General features: G+C 39.6%; 1 protein-coding gene across 2 annotated transcripts in view; it reads right to left on the minus strand.

Annotated features, from left to right (window-relative positions):
- LOC117460419 (myelin basic protein-like) overlaps nt 1-18,600 on the minus strand; it is a 75,797-nt gene that overhangs the window by 405 nt on the left and 56,792 nt on the right. The window lies entirely within an intron of this gene.

Genomic DNA, 18,600 nt, shown 5'->3' on the forward strand with positions numbered 1-18,600 from the left:
ACACAACAAGCAGCAGCAGCAGCACAATGGGCTCTTTTCACCAGAGCCTGCCCTTCCTGCTGCACCACAGACCAATTACAGTTCACTTATTAACTTGGAATATTTTACCTGACCAACAGGAAATTGTACAATTGTAGATCAGAGCAACTATAAAGGGTTAATTTGATTCCTAAGCACTGTTTTGACTTTGGGTCAAAACAATGTAAGCAGGTGTTCCCAGGTTCATTAGAGAGCTTTCCGAATGTATGACAGCAAAACAGTTTAAAAGTGGGTTCATACAATTTTAACAATTAACCATCATCTTTCCAACATATTTAATAGAAAAAACTACAGACTGGGTTCCCCAAGAGTAAACTACTGTATACAATCAACCGTCGTAGCAAAACTTAAATTTTACTTCTCAGGTTTTTGAAGTTGTTCAATTAATGTCTGGAAGAAAATGGCATATTATTCAGGTTTTGGGAAACGTATAGCTTATTTACAAAATGTGTTACAGCGTACCCCTACCCCCCTGAGAGTGTGTGACTTTAAATTAGGTCCTGTGGCAAACATGAGAACATAAAAGGTTCCGTGTATTTAAACACCATAGGTTGAATAACTTTTGTCTAGGTTCCCTAATAAGTTGGTATTATTAAAAAGCACCTTTTCAAACAATTATATGAAGTCATAAGGAGGTAATTGGATGTCAATGTCATTACAAATGGAAAAGATAGAATAAAGAACCTTTGAGATATGACAACAAAAGTACATTTGCAGGATTAAGTTTAAAAATAATGGAATCTCCGTGAAATTATTCACCACCTTGCTACAGAGTGAACCCTGCGTAGCGCATTAGCTCTTATCTCCCTGCATTATCATGGCTCATTTCGCCCATAAAAAAGCAATGTTCCTATCAGTTCCAGCGGAATGGAAATACAGCTGCTTCTCTAATGTCCACTTTGACAGCTATCCATTAAGTTAGCCCCGCTCCCACAGTGAAGGACATCCAGTGCATTCCTGCCTCCGAAAACAATATCCACACTGTACTGGCAGAAATGGTGTAGCACTACACCAGAGAATCTGCATGCTAATAATGGCCCGCACAGAGGCCTGTTGTGGGAGCTGCATAGTTATTACAGAGGAACAATGGGCCCAGTGTCACTAAAATAACTCCTATAAGTATGGATTTTCAGCCCAATGCACGTTGACACTTATCTGATTCTGGACCGAGAGCTGCACGGTCGCTGTCTCTGCGGGCAGAGCTTTGCACGGGGGAGATGCAGATTCCTTACAGTTTCACATGAAAATGTTCCTTAAAATATGCATCTTTAGCAGCAACACCAGCAAAATAATATCGTATTATTTGGTCCAATGAGTTCTTCAGCTTGATTTCCTTTAGGCGGATTAGAAAGTCATGTATCAAATGATACATCAGATAAATTTCTGTTCTTTGAGGAAGGAAGCCCCGAGGAGCCACTATGTTTCATACACACATCATTGCTCATGTGGCTGTTGCTTTGTTATCTTCACTGTTTATCACTAAGCCAGACTGAAGGGTGATTAACTGTCTCCTGCCAGACAGATACCTGCACTTTCTTCAGCTTTCAGTAGATACAAACGTTGAATGAGAATGGTTTTTCATCATTCTAAAGTGTTACTGTGAGTAATGTCTTATACAGATCAACCAAAATCTCATCAGCTGCTTGGTTACAAAGAGAATGAGAAATGCGTTTTCTTCATCTTCAAACTTTGTTGGAGACAAAGTTTGAAGATGTAATGAAATGTGTAAGAAGAAAGTGAAGAATTTAGATTGAAATGAAATGTGTAAGAAGAAAGTGAAGAATTTAGATTGAAATGATACATGAACACTGGGGGCTTGAATGTGTGATGAGAGAAGAAAAGAAAGTAAAAAGGCTTGGAAAAGCAGCAGAATATTTGAACTGCAAACTTTTGAACTAACTTGATGGCAAATGATCTGTCGCCATGCCAACGGCATTTGATGACACCCCATATTACGCTTAGATGCGTTGATGGCTGCATCGTTACCAAACCTGTGAAATTTTGGGCTGTTTGGAGCATTTTCACTAAAGTTATGAGAAAACTGTTTCATGGCGAGCATTGTGTTGCCGTTAGGGGTGTAACGGTTCACAGATGTCACGGTTCGGTTCGTACCTCGGTTTGGAGGTCACGGTTCGGTACGGTTCGGTACAACAACAAAAAAGCAAAAAAAAGGCCCAAATACATAATTCCAGGTTTGTTGTTATTTATGTTTGAACAGTAGTGCAAGTTTCAGTTTAAAAATAAAGAACTCTGACATTTTGAATAATTAACTGTATTAAACAGTTAAAAACAAACCATACACAGTACACTCAGATGGCCATATTATCTATAATGGCTGATGTCAAACAAAAAGGTTTCATCAAGCTGTAAAACTAAAAAGGATGTCTTGAAAATATTACATCATAAATAATAAGAAAGTGTTTCAAGAGCGCAAAGTCGTTGAAAAACATATGCCAAAAGCTTCCGTTATTTATTTTTGGTCTCTCGGCTCTCATGTCTATTGGCTTCTTAAAAACAGCGGGGATCAGCTGTTGAACAGCTGTTGTCTTTTGCCGGGCTCCGGTGATTGGCAAATCTGGGTGATGCCTTCTGATATGATTTAGCATGTTTGGCGTGTGTTTTCATTAGCATACCGCACCGCTGTAGAACAAAGCCGACACACCGTCCTCGTCCGATCCACCACTCGCACACCTCATCGTTATTGTAGTCCACAGGGAACCCGAAATGTTCCCACACAGCTGATTTAAAAGAAGCAGGTGGGTTCTAGCTCCTGTGTGTTATCTGAACTCACCATACTAACTTTTCTTCTTCTTGTATTTTGTTTGTTTTGTTGTTGTGTTTCTTCTAGTTCTTCATTTGTTGTTTAAGGGCGGCTGGCAAACAGCTTTTAGGCGCAATACCGCCCCCTGGATTATATATAGTGTAGTGGATACTGCCCTGAATTACTTTTTTCCCACTCGTAAAAAAAGGCGTATTCGCCGTGTGACTGCATGTGCCGAACCGTGACGTCCGAACCGTGACGTACGGGACGAATACGGATACCGTTACACCCCTAGTTGCCGTGGCAACGGCATTTGAAGAAATCTCAAAACTGTCCCGTAGATGTCTTCACGGCTGGACTGTTGGCACACTGCTATCTGAAGTCTGCTGCTCTGAGCATGTCAGTTGGAGTGATGACATCATCGTGTTCCATTACACAGGTGTTTATAGTTGAGCTAACGAGGTGTGCAGAGATCAAAGGTTTCCATTGTTCTGAATGAGAGATAAACCTCTTACATGTGAACGTTTTGTGGAAGAACCGTAACAGATATGTGAAATTTCAAAACGTGAAGCATGTCAAGGAAGTTGAGTATCTGAAGTGTAATTTTTGTGTAGTTTCGGGTTAATAATGTGGCCTTTTTGGCAGTTTAACTAAAGGTGTGTGGCTGCTACCGTGAGGAAATATCTGCCTGAAATTACAATGGGCTTCAATGGAGGAATGTTGAAAGTTGTTGTCACTTCATGCCCTCAAGAGGCATTTTGTTTAATTATTTTTGCTTAATTATTTGACATTTTTCAAGCTACGAGATGTTTTCCTACGTTTGTCATGACAAATTATGTCTCAGGAATGTAGGGTTTGGGAATTCAGGCAGTTTTAAAAAAATATATGAAGGCAAATTTCAAGATGTTCTACCCTCTAGCTGTGACATCACACACTCTAGATAATGTTAAAATCTGAAGAAAACCTCTTTAACAAGGTCTGAACAATGTTTAATATCTCTAAAAGTAAGAATCAAATTTAAAAGTTGTTTTAAACGAATAATATCGGAAAGATGTGTAACATTTTAAAGTTGGAATGAGGTTTCTGAGTGAAAGTATGAATGAACAGTTAGCAGTTGAAGTCGCATGAAGATTTGTTGAAGTCTGAAGAATTTCTCCATTGACTTCAATGGTTAAAAATGTGATGTATTATGGGATGTATCTCTGGAATTATGAAAGTTATGAATGAGAAAAGTAATAGCCATCGATTCCCGACCGAGCTGAACGTTTTGATGTTTGAACGGAGTTTCTGCGATGTTCAATGCGGGAGAAGAAGCGCGGCAAAATAAGTCGGCGGAATAATAATAAACTCTTTGTGCGTAGAATAACAGTTAGTTACTAAATAAGACATGGTTATTAGAAGGCTGTTATCGGGGTGGTCTGTTTAGCACGTCCATAACCCCATCACCTGCACGGCTGCTGCATCCTGGCCACACACACACACCGCACTTCTGTCAAAAGTACTGAGTGAAGTTGTCTCGCTCAGTGTGTCTCATTTCCTCATCATTTCACCCTTGTCAAGGAAAAAAGCTATTTTACAGACAATTTTCAGACACTTAAAGTCCTCACTGTAAACTAATAAAATCCTCACAGGGTTAACATCTGCTTTAAGCTATATGCATCAAAGACTTTCTCTGGGCTTAATTTCTCAAAAGCAAAACTTACAACGGATATTTAATGTGTACATCATAGAACGTGACAACCTTTCAACCTTTTGTCTCCTTTTGCCCGAGTCAAATATATAGGGGTTTAGGGGATCAGAGCTTAAAAAGAGAAATTCACCCATTTTTCTGTGGATGTCTAATCAGTGATGATGACAACTATGTTTTTCCATGGTCCTGAACGCATCAACATCAATGTAAATAAAGTCTGTAGAAATAACAGGAAGCAAATAAAAAAAGAAGAATACATGAATTCTGCAGCACATTGACGTGTTCTGGACGCGGCTCAAAAACAGAACCTCCTTGTTCCCTTGGTTTATAATGCAAACTATGTATGTGCACAAAGGTGAAAATGGCATCCCATCATTTTCATCTGTATTTATTCAAGCAAGATTATGCAGAACAAATGCATGCGAGAAGGACTACACTTACCATCATCTCTGATGAGACATCCACATGACAGGTGGCACATTTTCCCTTCAAGATTTGATATTAATCTAATACTAGGTCCTGAAATCAACAAAGTGCCTTATGGCCGTTGAGCACTCCAGAACACATCTCTCCGAACCATATGATGATCCAAGAAAATCTATATGCTCTCCCCTGGGTTCCCAAAACTCCTAAAGCTGAGATGCAATAACAGTAAGTGGCTCTGGGTTCAGCAGGAAGCAGAGATTTCTCGATAATACATTCCCTTTGGCATAGTTTGTTTATTACATCAGCAGGTTACATTTTATGACTTTATTGGCCTTAAATTATAATTATGTGGCATTTCTACAGGGATAGCTTATTTGTTTAAACTGTGAATGTGTATATATATATATATAGCCTTCCTCAAATGACCACAGCCTCATAAAAACAATGTAAAGAGTCTGACAAATAGCGCATCAATCTTCTTTGTCGACAGTAAATATGTTTAATCAACAATCACAATCGCCTTTCAAGAGGCTGTGGCTGTTTTTGTTACAGAAACACGTAGAACAAATAATAGAGCTGTTTTTCCTGCCATGACTCCTCTTAAATAATGTCTATTCATCCATCACCAGTTGCTCGCTTTTCTGGGCCCAGCGGGGCTAGCATCCACTGCTAGAATACCAATAAAATACAAATTAGAGAAAAGGACATCTTGACATGGTTGAACTTTTACAGCCCTCCAAAGTCCACAACACTGCAGCATAATACTGAGTGCACGTCCACCAAATGTGGCTATTCAAAAGGTTATATGCTGATGAGTGACTCCCTCTTATAAGGTGGGAGATAAGTTATTAATGGTGCAGTGAGTAAGGGTTTTAGTTTTCCATTGCACAATCTGACTGGGTGATTGATGGGACTGATGATCAATGGCAATGACTCCGCTATGAATGAGTTTACAATTCCGGCACACGCTCGGATCCGTACTCGTTCGTGGGAAAACACAAAAAAACCTCACCCAAACATTTTCGTAATGCCTTAAAAGGAAGGATGGTGGACGAACCAAGTGACTCAATCCCCATGTATTGCACACAACACTGTGGTCTTATTATTCTGGGATGTATTGTGTTATTTGACTTTGTAGTGATTTCATTGGATCTCTGCTTGGATAAGATTGCATACTCATCTGTATAGTAGAGATAAGACTGACTGATTGGTATCTATTACCCCCCCACCTGCACACTGGATCAGACAGCGCACGGTGTGGTTGATATACTGTGGTTGCCAATAAACGTCCATTAACAAGAAGAATACTTGGTAATGATCCTGTTATTGCTGATTGTGATTGAACTGTTTTTTCTAGTGAATGCAAAAATAATCCTCCATTCGGAAAATATGTTGTTTGTAAAATGGACAAAGGAGCGTCAATATAAACTTCACTTGGAGAATGATGTATATTTGAGGCATGATTATTTAATATGTGTCTACATGAGCAAACTGCGATGGAAGCATTCTAATGTCTAGTTCCCATTGGAGGGAGCTGGACAATTGCCACAGTGTCCTGGTGTACAATAACTTGCAAGAGAGAAGCCTGTGGAACTGCAATCAGTGTTATATGGCAAGCTCAGAATACTTAACACTGGAGCTGGGAGGAAAAGATGATTGTGTTAGTCGGGGTTCTCATTGCCTTATGGATATCTGCATAGATCGAGAGATTGATATTCAGTAAAGTTATGGTCTATCCACCAGAAGTACTACAGGGAGTTTTAAGTATGATAGTTTATGCTAATGAAAAGTGATAGAAGATGCCCAAAGTTGTTCTTTTATCGTCATCAAAATGTCAGCTTGGGCAATAAAAACTGCCATTTTGCACTTAGGGATTTAAGAAGAAAGAACACGTTAAAATAAACAGAGCAGAGTATAGTATGCAAAAATGTATTTTCCCAGAGAAATACACTTTAAAAAGGTTCTCATATGTTTTGCATTCATTGTGCAGTTTGTATGCATAATGTAACATGTCTGCTGCAAATCTCTCCTCTTGTAAATCAAGGCAGGAGACTTTTCTGTTTGCAGTTGCCTTTTATTAAATCATTATTATTTTCTATTAAAATGCTGTGAATTTAATTAATATATTGTCTGTCGTACTGTATGGTACTTTTATCTTGCCTCTGTCAATAATTGTATTCAACTGTTGTATAATGTGTTTATTTTGTTCTTTGTTTAATATTTTATGAAGCACTTTAAATTTGCCTTGTTTGAAAGTCTTATTAATGAACTTGCCTTTTTTATTGTTGTTTTTTGTATTCAATGTTCAATTTAATATATTTAACAAAAGACGGTCGAAAACATGCTTTCCTTTCTCTTCTGCAACAAGCGATTTTACTCACAGCAATTTGTGAAATTTTAGCAGTGTATTGAACGCAACAGAAAGGCAGAGCTGAGTACTTTTTAATATCTGGATATTAAGGGCAGGTAATAACATTTTTCAGATACAACAATATCATGCAGAACTAAATGTTTTATTACAACACAGTGTTGCATCTAGAGAGGATGTACCTACAAAGAAAATAGCCTCAGATGCAACATTTGAGTGCTGCCTTTCTATAAAATACGTTCCCTAAGAATCTCTGCTCCTGTTGTAGTGACTTTTTAAATTGGGCCGCTACTCAATGTCTAAATTACAATCGATCGCACAGTGACTTACTGTCATGACTGCATTTCGCCTTTGGTTTAATAACAACTGCCATGGTTTAGGCAATAGATCAGCACCCTGCCGAGCATAATAATACCCTTGGCACACCTAATCCATTTTTCAATAACTGCAACTGTCAGTGCTGCTCTGACACCTTAAGCCCTGACATGTGTGCTCTGATACAATTTGTTTTTGCGTTAACGCGTTAATAACGCAAAAACAAATTTACACCACTAATTATTATTATGAATGCATGTGTATTTTTTGTCCTCGGCCGCCCCGTAGTTTCAGAGCGCATTGAGTTTAAAATACCATCTACAAGCTGATGCTGACAGCCCCGCTCCTGCCGCCCGCTTGTGGCAGACCACACTTCCAAGCTCACCGGCAGGCACCGACTGGCTATCTGGAGGACCGGGAGGGTGTGTGTATGTGTGGTTGCGCGAGCGAGTGAGAGAGAGACCTTACGTGTATTGTTGTTGTTAGCATCTGGTGGAGCTTTTCTTATCAAGCTCCACATTTGTGGAATCAGCTTCCAGTTTGTGTTGGGGCGGCAGACAGCCTATCCGTTTTTAAGAGTACGCTTAAGACCTTCCTTTTTGATAAAGCTTGTAGTGATAAAATAAAATAATCTAATAAGAGTGCATTGACGTAGATACGTCGTGCCTCTTCACCTATACATTTTAGTTCTTACTCTTTCACTTAAATCCTAAAAACTTAGATATTATATTTAAAACTTTATCCAAACCTTTCCCCTCTATGACCTCTCGAGGTTTATTAGAGGGCAACAGGTTGCAGGGAACGCCTAGCCCGGCCGGGGAGTGTGGAACTTAGTCACTGACCCACTCCTACCTCTGACAAATTCAGGTTCCAGTGGGGACCTTTTTCCCTGCGTGTGCCTCTCCACCTCTGTTCCTTACGTCTTACTTGCTACCCTTTTCCCTCAACCTATCCTAAGGGAGTGCATGTATGTAGACATGTTAGTTTAGCTGCTCTAGGCTTGGACTGTTGGGGGGGGCACCTTACTCCGTCTTTCTGTCTGTTTGTACCTGTGTACTCTCATGTTCCGATTAACCCAATTTCCCCCAAATCTCTTTTTTGTGTCCATATATACGCCGGGATCCTGAGTCGAGGCGAATCCTGTTGCTGTGGTCGTGTGTCCTGGATCCTCTATCCTGAGCACTGGATCTGAGTCCTGGACTTCGAGTCGTGGCTGAACCTGTCTCTGCGGTCCTGCCAGACTCTCACCATACTACTTCCCTGATGGCTCCCAAAGGATTGCTGACATCCTCGTGGATTCATCTTATTATAGACATGCATTTCTAAACATTTGGACTACCTATGTTGTAAATGTATTATCTTTTCGATTTACACACGGCATCTATTGCACGTCTGTCCGTCCTGGGAGAGGGATCCCTCCTCTGTTGCTCTCCCTGAGGTTTCTCCCATTTCTCCCTTTAAACTGTGGGTTTCTCTGGAAGTGTTTCCTTGAACGATGTGAGGGTCTAAGGACAGAGGGTGTCGTATTGTCATACTGATATTCTGTACACACTGTGAAGACCACTGAGACAAATGTAACATTTGTGATATTGGGCTATATAAATAAACATTGATTGATTGATTGATTGATGGTGCTAGTTAGCTGCGCTAACGGATATAAGGAGCTGTTTAAATGAAAACAGAGGAGCGACATTTCGCCGACAACTGCGCCGAGCACTTGACTTTATGCAGGAAGCCACTAGCCAGACAGTGGGACATTGTACGAAAAGTCAGCACACTCAGCACGGGTAGTGTGCGCAACATGATCACAGCATCCAGGCAGCTCCCGTTCGAGCATATGCCTTGACACACACACACTTTGTATTGTATTATTGTATCAGAGAGGTTCCAGGTTGAATTGAGGCGAATATTTGTAATGTTCAGAGGTTGTTGTGTTTAATATTCATGAGAATATTTGTCATTGTTCAAATGATAATAAACATTTGCATAAAGCATATTTGTCCACTCATATGTTGATAAGAGTATTAAAAACTTGAAAAATATTCCTCTAAGGTACATTTAAAAACAGATAAAACATGTGCGATTAATTTGAGATTAATCGCGATTAACTATAGACAATCATGCGATTAATCGCGATTAAATATTTAATCGACTGACAGCCCTAATATATATATATTTTTTAAAAATATATTTTTTATTATTAATAAACAAGGTAAATATTATATAATTGGCATCAGTAAAATGCATAATCTACAATAAAATTGTTTAAAATTGTGTACGATGTCTAAAGTTACTGATAAATCACATGTTTCCTGCCTGGCCTTGCCCGTGTATCATTACCCTCTCTCGTCTGGCGCTATGCACAGCGCCCAGACGAGAGTGCAGCAAGTGCAGCAGAAGCCAACTGTTGCTATCTTTAAACCGCCAAAACATAATTTCAGCCAATCAGCGTCGTCAAATCTGATGGTCACAGGGCGCCTACGTCAGCGCCCGGTGCAGTCTGTGAGTTGTTTGGACTCGTATCCAAGGAGACAAAACAGGAAGCTGTCATACACTCTGGAAGCTATCATTAGCAGCTAATGTGAAAACTCAGTTTTTGACATAAAATTGAATTAGTTAGCATAATTTCGCTCAGGGCTCATTTAGACGCTTCTTGTGAGACTTGTGTTTTGTTTCGGTAAAAAGGGTTCATATCATCAGTTAGCTGAGTTTCTTCCCGTTAAGTGAGTATGACACATTAATAGTTTATTACATTTTAAGGAAGCCCTGAGACGGTTTGGTGAAAAAAAACGGGGAAAAAGCCCCTTAACAGGTTAAATGGGAATTAAATCATTTTAAGTAATTTTGAGTGTTCCCAAAGCCCCGGTGTTCTGCAGTTTGTGTGGGCCTATCAGTTTATACTGTAGAAACTATGTCCAGGACAAAGTGTTTGGAGGTTTTGGAAGATTCATAGCTAACCACACGGAAGATTATGGAGTTATTGATCAGTCTTCTCATATTAAGCCTCAATTTGTCCTTCTTCCCCCCCCCCCCCCCTCTAACATCACCAGAAGTAATTTAAGGGGTCTTTTCTCCATTTTTTTACCGGGGGAGCACCCCCCGGACCCCCCTAGTATTGTTTGGTCACCATTTCCACAGCCCCACCTAAAATATTTTCCACCAGCCGCCACTGGATTTAGAATATAAAAAAAAGAAGGGATAAGCTTTTAATGTCATCATTTTAGTGCTTGGTAAGATGCGCAGAATACAGCTGGGTTAAAAGGCAAAACATGACACTGCATGTATCCTTTTCTTCTGTATAGTCTTATACTACATTAGGTTATTGTCCAATTACCCAGTAGTCTGACTCATAACGCTGTAGAGACAAGCAGGGTTCAGCTCTTTGGTGTGCCTCCTTTATACATAATAGATGTATTCATGAGTTGAAATCCCTAGATAAAGCCTATCCATCACTGGTTTTAGCAGAGGAGTCCTTAAGCCACCAGAAGAGAAGACAGTAAGGTCAGAATCTGCTGCGCTCGCTCCGTCAACCACATACTGGCCTCATTCAAAATATCTTTTCAGTGCTTCTTATAATGTAGCAAAGATTATATTTCAGTCTGAGGGTGACAAGAAAAAAGCCTGTCGCCTCATTATGATTAATTCAACATAACAAGTCGAAGATATTCAAATGACAAATAAAGCAGCAAGATGGGCCGATGATGGGATACATAAATAGGATAATTGGTTCTGCAAAAATGACCATAACCACAGATGTCTCCTGGGTTAAATTGTAAGGTGCAGACAGTAAAAACTGATGTGTTCAGCAGAGATATTCAGCGCCCTGCAAGAGGGGAAATATCAGCCTCCACATAGGAAGAGGTATGCAGGGAGTGGGACTTGATCTCCTCATACTTCCTCCTCTTCCTTGTTGTGAAGAGAATGTGTAGCTAGCTTTTGTGACAACAACAAGGCCTGTGGTGGGACAGAGGGACAGAAAGCATTCCTCTGAAAAAACATCCATCGCTATGTGGCTTTGTACCAAACCTCCCAGCTGGGGGCGAGAATCCTTCTGCTGCTGCATTCATGGTAGATCTAAAGCACCCACAAGCCTTGAGGAAAAAGCCTCTCTCTGTTTTTGGAATCACAACTGGCATTCAGGACGTTAGTCCTCCACAGATTGTTCTGGACAAGATAAGAGTCACTCCCTTCTTGTAACCCTGGCCATGGTCATGACCTTTAGTCCTCACAGAATGTATATCAGGAATGGACATTTACATCGTGACCTTAACCAAAGGAAGAGGTCAACTTTGTCATGTTGGACAATGCCACCTTGTTTTCAGGGACCAGAGGCTGAATAACATACTTTTTAGGTGACAAAAAGGTTACCATTAACTTGTATGAACAGAGTACTGACTGTAAGACGAAAACACATTGTTTTCTTGGTGAACACCAATAGAGCGGACAACACGGTGGTATCGACCTGTCAATTGCTCCTTTCTCGTCTATTGAATTCCTAATGGGACCTTCATTTACCATCTATTGTGACCGTACATGTATTAATGTTTACTGAGGTCATAGACCTCTATACAATCGGACCCAGTTTTGCAACCAGAGGAGTCGCCTAAAGTGTTTTCAAAGCCATTTAAAAGAATAACACTTTGGCATTAGCTTTTCTTTGCAAAACTGAAACTTGCCACTTGTATTCCAAGTAAAAAACACCACTCTACTTCTGTTGTGCTGATTCAAGAGGAGTCTACACGTGATTAAGCTCAACATCTCTTATTTGGCATGTCAAAAACAAAACAATGTGGATTTCTCAAGCAGCATGCTGAGAATTGCCTCGATTAGTATTCTTTGAGTGTTGGAGGCTCCATCAGATACACAGAAGAGCAAGAGTTGTAAAGCAGCTCTGACACTGCTACTGTATTTAAGAAAAGCCCTGGCATCTCACCACCAACTGCTCTTAGATTTGATTGATGTACAGGCAAAGCTTTTTTGTTTTCTATTTCAAATCCCTTTTTGTATTCAATGGTTTTCAACACAAAACATCAGCGGTTTCACTCTAGACATTTTACCCCTATTTCTATATTACAAAATACTTGACAAGAGAGTTCCTTATGATGTGCCATATTGGCTTGTTGTAGATTCTATAGATAATATGAGCAGGTCTAACTACTAGCTAAAGTCACACTGAATAAAACATCTGCTTTATTCTGTTTAGAACTAACAGAAAATAGTGAGGAAAGCCATTTCCATATACACAGAAAGTTAACATGTTTAAACAGCTTGCCATCTACCAATGGTCAAAACCTCATAGATATTCAAATACATATAATATAAAACAGGGATGGGGAGCCACATTTCACATTTTATAGGTAGGGTCCATTATCTTTTTGGTTGATATTAAGCATCCTTTAAATTATTAAATTATTCCATAGGTGACTGACACTCATACAGTTTTGTCTACTTATCAATTTGTTGATTATTCGGCATATCTGTGCAAGAGCAGCACTTTAAACCTTGTTTACCAAAGATGGGCTTTTACATTTCTTGAAAATCAGTCATTCTGTATAAAAAAACATTAAAAACAGACGAATGAACTAAAGGAATCTAAGTCAATCTGACCAATTAGTCAACTAATCGACGAAGGGGGCAGCACAACTCGACAAATGACTAGTCTCACTGTGATTTATGGATTAATGGCAGTAATACATTTGACTGTTACATTTGCAACATATGTTGTAAATGTATTATCTTTTCAATTTACACACGGCATCTATTGCACGTCTGTCCGTCCTGGGAGAGGGATCCCTCCTCTGTGGCTCTCCCTGAGGTTTCTCCCATGTTCCCTTTAAACTGTGGGTTTTCGTCGGAAGTTTTTCCTTGTACGATGTGAGGGTCTAAGGACAGAGGGTGTCGTATTGTCATACTGATATTCTGTACACACTGTGAAGACCACTGAGACAAATGTAACATTTGTGATATTGGGCTATATAAATAAACATTGATTGATTGACTGTGATTTGAGATTAATACTTTTCTCCAAGCTCACTAATGAATCTTAACTTCAGTTCAGTCTGCTTTATTTGTACAGTACTATATCTCTGTAATGACAGAAGTGTTTGTGGAAGAGGACGAGGTATTTATTGGCAGCTGTATGAATGGGGGGTCCCAAGTGGGACAGCACAGAAGAAGAATAGAGCTCAACATGGGCCGATGCCATCTGTGTAGTGCTAAGGGATGTTTCCTCACCCATGAAGACACGAGAGGCCGAAACACATTTATACACACTTCAACATGGCAGTGGACATGATGTAAGCCAGCCGGATGCTTGTGTCAAAGGCTCTAACTGAGACATTACACTTTGTTTTATTCTGCGCAGGAAACGTATCATCCTGGGAGCATGAGACCCAACACAATCTGAAACATTCTGCTCTGTCAGGCTACCAAGACTGTAAGAAGGTTTCTCGGAAGGATTGTACATTGGTAAATCAGTAGTCTAAATAAAACAGGATGGTACAAGCCTACAAAGCTCTGAGCAGCTCTCTGAACAAGATCTAACAGAGTATTGGAGCACATGTGAATAAAGTATTGCTGTGGGATACCATTTGCTGGTGGAAATGGACTGAGGTGGATTCTGATACTGCTGGGTTGTTCACATTGGCACTGGAAATAATCTTGGGCAATATGATGACAAACAGAGAGAACAGGTGCACAGAAAAGGCACTGAGAAGGCATTTTGTTCCAACACCAGTATCAGAAATGCTTCCAAGTCTAAATGCTGGATAGGGTATCTGTGATTATGCAAGTCAATGTACCGGGCTGATATCACTTTATCATATCATTTACCGGTCCATTTAATCTACAGAGAGGCACAGATGTTGCTCACTATCTTTGTGAATGATAGCAACTACATCACAGCTTTAGACACCTGCTGATAATGGAATATATAAATATATACAAAAAAAAAAAATATATATATATATATATATTACAGTCTTACTTTTCCAATGCAAAATTCACACTCAAATGCATATTGGCTCAATGTAAATAAGGTAATTGAGATGAATTGCTCGGGCAACATTTGGCAATGGTCAAGGCTGTAGGTGATCACATACTTGTGTCTGGTGAAATTAGGAATACAAATGCATCCCTAATTGCACGGAAGGCCCACTTGGTCAACTGTGCTCATTCAAGCATTATAGTGTATTAGGGGTGTAACGGTTCACAGAAGTCACGGTTCGGTTCATACCTCGGTTTGGGGGTCACGGTTCGGTACGGTTTCGGTACAACAAGGAAAAGTAAAAAAAAGTCCCAAATGCATAATTTGTTTTGCTGTTATTTATTTTTAACAGTTGTGCAAGTTTTGGTATGAACATAAGGAACTCTAACATTTGGAATCATTAACTGTATTACACAGTTAAACACAAACACAAACAGTAACACGCACGCTCAGACGGCCATATTATTTATAATGGCTGATGTCAAACAAAAAGGTTAAATAAGCTGTACAACTAAAAAGAATGTCTTGAAAATATTAAAATAAATAATAAGAAAGTGTTTCAATCACAATCAATAAAAGGCAATACAGAACTGTATAACATCTCCTGATGTCAAAATATAAAATAAATACAATGATAAATATAAAACAAAAATAAAATCTGTACCTTTAGGAGCAATGTCTAACATGTGTAATTAACTTGCGAGTGTGTGAGGCCATTATGCCTAAATAAAGGTACTCAAGCTTTACTCTATTTTCGTTAGTCTACGTTGTCAGTAGTGAGGGCAGATCTGTTGGCGGTAACTATGTCACCTGCCGTCGAGAAAACCCTCTGGCTGGGGACTGAGACTGACTCGGATGTGATTGAGCATGTTTGACGTGTTACCACTAGCATACCGCACCGCTGTCGAACAACGCCGACACACCGTCCTCGTCCGATCCACAACTCGCACCCCATCATTGTTGTAGTCCACAGGGAACCCGAAATGTTCCCACACAGCTGATTTAAAAGAAGCAGGTGGGTTCTAGCTCCTGTGTGTTGTGTGAACTCGCTGTAGCTGCTAACTTTTCTTCTTCATGTATTGTGTTCGTTTTGTTCTTGTTCTTCATTTGTTATTTACGGGCGGCTGGCTTTTAGGCACAATACCGCCCCCTGGATTATATATAGTGTAATACTGCCCTGAGTGACAGACTTTTTTCCCACTTGTAAAAAAAGGCGTATTCGCCATGTGACTGCATGTGCCGAACCGTGACAGTACGGGACGAATACGGATACCGTTACACCCCTATAGTGTATTATAGTCAGTAGTCACAGTGGTCTCTCCCAGCTGTGTTAAATAAGCAGTTGATGTTTCTCTGTTTGGCCTCTGTCAGAGTGTTCCCACAGATACAACCAAACGTGAGCAGTGAAGCAAAGTTTGGGCACCACTTGAGAAAGAATCTAATGCCAGGTGTGAAATGTAATCTTTCTCAACTGGATCTTCATAATCTGTATGTTTCTGGATAGAACACGTGGGGTCTCAACAGATGCCACATTAAGTTGTTATCTTCCGACAGGGAAAAGGACTCCAATTCATCTTGTCTGACATATGGGATGCAATGGCTAGGGTAATACTTTTGTACTCTGTTGGTTACCAATCATCCCCTCCTCTTGGACCCCTGTATCCACGGACGCAGCTGCTAACACACATACACACTCAGTGATTGTGCTGCCAGATGGCTGAAGCAAGATGACGAGGCCTCCTGAACTCATGGCAACATCGAGGCACAATCTCTTACAACATGGCACTAAGACACGGAGGCGCAGAATGCCCAGATACATGGTGTAGGTTTGTCATCAAATCAATAAGATGCAGACCATAGGCAATGCACATGCCTGTTTATCTAGTATAGCATACATACATAAAAATGTGCATGCAGTACATGTTTTCTTGAATCTTGAGAATGATCCATCCATTTGCAAGTTAGAGCAAAAGCCAGTAAGAAAGGGAAATAGATAATAGGCGAGAGTAAGAGGTGAGAGGGGGGAATCCGAACAATGGTGTGGTCCAGTGATGGAAGCTGCCCTTTAACAATCAGGGCTTTTGAGAGGAAGGAGAGGAGGTGCTTCGTGTTGGCAGTGCCAGGGCCCGTACCAGCAAGTGTAAGCATCGGCCACAGAGACAAATGACTGAGCCACTGCACTTATATTTGTGAACAGCTGATAGACAATTGCACAGCAGAGGAACACACTCATACATATTCTCATTACTGGTTTGTATGCACTGTCAGCATTGATTACACAATCCCATTCAGAATTTAGAGCACATTTACATAGTTGCAAATCAGCAAAAAGGTTTCTTTTTGAGTGTGGGTTCAAATGACCAATGGATTTTGAGGGTTTATTAGAAGTCAAACAAATACTTGTGTCAGTCCGAAAGCTTTTAAATGGAATATTTCAATTCAATACCAGTCAGTTTTGTATATATTGATTGTTGTGTTTTTATTTAGGTCTTAATGTAACAATGTGTCTTTGACTGTGTGTATATACATATTTGCACACATATATTTATATTTTATATACATTTGTTTTTATATTCGGGATTGTGGGAAACAGTATTTCAATCTCTCTGTCTGTACACAAACTGGAAGATTGACAATAAAGTTGATTTTGACAGTTTTAGCAATAAGGGCCATTGCTGACTATATAAGTATGAACTATATGCTCAATATATATAAACCATATTTTATTATAAGAGTATTTTAATCATTAACATGCCATGTTGTTTAAACTTACAAGACTCTACAATTACCTTCAGCTCTATGGGGCGTTTTATTGTTTTTAAGCCAACATTTTAGTTTTTTCTGCCTGCACCTTTACAGCTCAATCTACCCGCTCTGGTCATTACTGTTTAAGAGACCTGTCCAAGACCAGTCAAGAGACCAGGGATAATAGCAACTAGCTGGTGAACGTAGTGTAGCATTGAGCGTAAAGACGCAGTTGGAGAAGACCAAAACAGAACTCAAAGGGGAATAAATACAGGACTTGGAGTATATTCTACGGGGTGGATGTAAGTAGGAATCCTAATTAATTATAATGTTTCAAGCTTTAAAATGTGATATGTCTCTGAAATGACAACTGAGGCATCTACGATGACCACCCACGAGAATTGCGTTTTTGATGGAAAGAGTTATTGCCCTTAGGTGACAAAGCGCATAATAGCTTGGATTTATATAGCGCCTTTCATGAGACCCAAGCTCGCTTTACAAAGAAGAACAGGAGTAGAAACAAACATAACAAAAATGAAAGGCAGTCAGACAGACAATACAACAAATAGATTAGGGGCCAAAGGCCTTAGCAAACAGATGGGACTTGAGGGCCCTTTTGAAGGTGTCAAGCGTGGGGATGTTGCGGATCTCCGCAGGGAGAGCGTACCAGGGCATAAGATTGCAGTAGCTATTTTTTTTGTGTGAAATCACCAAATTCATCTACAGGTCTAAACTGCTGCTGTAAAGACTTCTCTTTCTCTAAGGAGGTGCAGGGATAGAACTGGTTTGTTATGTAAAAAGAGCAGTTTGACACTACCCACTTGTGATAAAAAGCTTGACCTGATTTTTACTACCTTTAATTCCGGACTCAATGCTCTACTGCCTGGATTGAATGTTCTAATTTACATTTCCAAACATTAAATGGATCCCCTAATGTATTTCCTTTTTTTAATGCAATGTTTAAAGCAATTTGATTTGCCTGTATGTTTTCAATATATTTAAAAAACAACTCCCTGTTGTTGAAGATATGCTGCCTTCTAATCATGAATTAGTTAGAGTGTGAATAAATAAATAGGCCAGTTTAAGAAAATCATCTTTAAATATTTTGGTTTTATGAAAGTATAAAATACCTTATAACATACAGTATTTAAACTGTTCAATTTGGAATAGAAATAGCTCATCTGTGAGACTATGCCTGGAGCCTTAGGGCTTTTGTGTTTGTGTCTGATTAAGCCAAAATCCATAAAACAAATTTGTTATCCACTATGAAA

This window comes from Pseudochaenichthys georgianus, chromosome 16 (genome assembly GCF_902827115.2).
Source record: "Pseudochaenichthys georgianus chromosome 16, fPseGeo1.2, whole genome shotgun sequence".
In the NCBI taxonomy this organism is placed as follows: Eukaryota; Metazoa; Chordata; class Actinopteri; order Perciformes; family Channichthyidae; genus Pseudochaenichthys; species Pseudochaenichthys georgianus.